Raw genomic sequence first — 2264 nt, 5'->3', positions numbered from 1 at the left:
GAAACGACTAGCACGCATGTGCGGGGGAACCTTTACCTTTACCTTTAACATTATTTGGTGATTTTGATTCTATCCCTCTGTTAATGCAGCCTTGGATGTATTCTTTGCTTCTTACACACATATGTGTGACCTCATTAATTAAGTCCAAAAGAATGGACTTTTTGGCATTACTATGATTAAATATGGACCCCTGTGAAGGATGCCATTATTGCTGGAGAGAACATACTCATCTCACATTCTGACTGACTTTTTCCAATTCTTACTCTTCGGGGTAACAGATACCAGAGAAAGAAATGCTTTTTATCCTTGTGCTGGACCAGTATACATTCAGTTGGTCTATTTTATATCTAGTTTAGGAATTAAGAACTGTGTTAGTGTATTCAGCATTTATAGGTTTAATACTAGAAGCATTGTATATAAGAACATGTAGCATTTACAGGGTTAAACGTTATTTCCTGAAGAGATGCATTATGGGAATTGTAGTCTGACTGTATAGTGAATACCATGCTTACCTAGTTAAGTGGGTGGAGTTTAAAGTTTTATAGCAGGACTTCTGGGCCCTTTGTCTTTGTTCTACATCTCTTCACGAATGCACACAAGGACGCTTCTTCGCTCCAAACAATATGGAGTAAATTTACCTTTACACTGTCAAGATGGACAGATGTGCCATGTTGGAGGATCTTAACAGCAAACTTAAGTCTGTTTAACACTATTCTGCAGAGTTTATGCTATTTGGACCATTAATTATAAAGCATCTTAATTCGTGTTTCATCATAATCCTATCTGTGTTATTTTCAAAAGGGGCTAATAAAAGAAAAGGGTATGAAAATTACAGTTCAGAACCAAACACCAAGCAAAACCCAAATACTAAGTGCTTGCTAATAGTATTTTTACTAGTTATTTTCAAAGAATTGCACACACATGTCATAGGATTCTATTATCACTTAAAGAAAAAAAAATCTCACCTAAAGCAAAATTCACTATTGGCTGCTCCAAAATCATCAACCTTGAGATGCTAGCAGACTCCATACCAAATTGGGACAATTTACAAAGTGTTTTAGTTCAGTAAACACATAAAAAGGGTAAGGTTCCATCAGTTTTTTGTGTCTTTGGTGTTTAAGCTCTGAATCAGATCCAGTGATTAAGCACAATTCTGAATGGTATATATCACATTCCTCGTTAGTGCCATTTTGGGGGCTGGTCTACCCAAGGTGGAGATTCAGATTAGCTTGGACTTGCAAAATTCTAACTTTTTGCCCAGTGACTCTACTTCTTTCTATCATCCTGGCCAAGGTTTTGGTAATGGTTTTTAAGGCCCTACATGGCATGGGTCCGGAGTACCTCGGGGATCACCTGCTGCCGGCGTCAACTTCCCTCCGCCCTGTGCGTTCCCACAGAGAGGGCCTCCTCAGGGTGCCACCGGTCAGAGAATGTTGGCTGGTGGCCCCCAGGGGGAGGGCCTTCTCTGTGGGCGCCCTGGCTCTGTGGAATCAGCTGCCGGTCGAGCTCCAGATGGCACCTGACCTCTGCTCCTTCCGACGCGGTCTGAAGACCTACCTATTTGAGCAAGCCGGCCTGGCCTGATGGGGGATGTGCTGGGGTTTTTATTGGGGATTTTTATTATTCCACTGTTTTTAGCTTGGGCTCTTATTTAATTCTTTTTTAATTTTTGTATTCTGTATTTTTTATGTGCCCTGTTCACCGCCCTGAGTCCTTCGGGAGAAGGGCGGTATACAAATATAATAAATGAAAATGAAATGAAATCATCCCAAAGGTGCTTTTCAAAAGTTAACTGGATTTTTGTTTGTTTGTTTTTTCTTCAAAACATTTTGCTTCTCATCCAGGAAGCTTGTCCATTTCTTCAGAATTGAAGAAGCTTCTTGGATGAGAAGCAAAATGTTTTCAAGAAAAAAACACACAAAGAAAATACAGGTAACTTTTGACCTCATTGATTGACAATCAATCAATTCGGGGAATCCAATTTGGATCCTACTGGATAAACTGCTGAACCATGGATTTTCTCAGAGCTCTCGTTGTCCACAGGTTACAGAACTTCTTAGTGAGCTCTGTAAAATGCACATTAATGGCTAGGAAAACAAAAGTCATAAACAATTTTAGATGTCCTTCAGATAGGAAGAAAAGCAAACAAGTTCTTTTAATTGAGGAATTTCTTAATCAGTCCAAACCATTGAATAGGGATAAGGGAAAGAACTAGGGGAAGAGAAAGAGTTCTTCTCCTGCACACATGATACAAGAAGCACCGA

Source organism: Vipera berus, assembly GCF_964194415.1.
Source record: "Vipera berus genome assembly, chromosome: 2".
Taxonomy (NCBI): Eukaryota; Metazoa; Chordata; class Lepidosauria; order Squamata; family Viperidae; genus Vipera; species Vipera berus.
Note: the sequence above shows the minus strand (reverse complement) of the source record.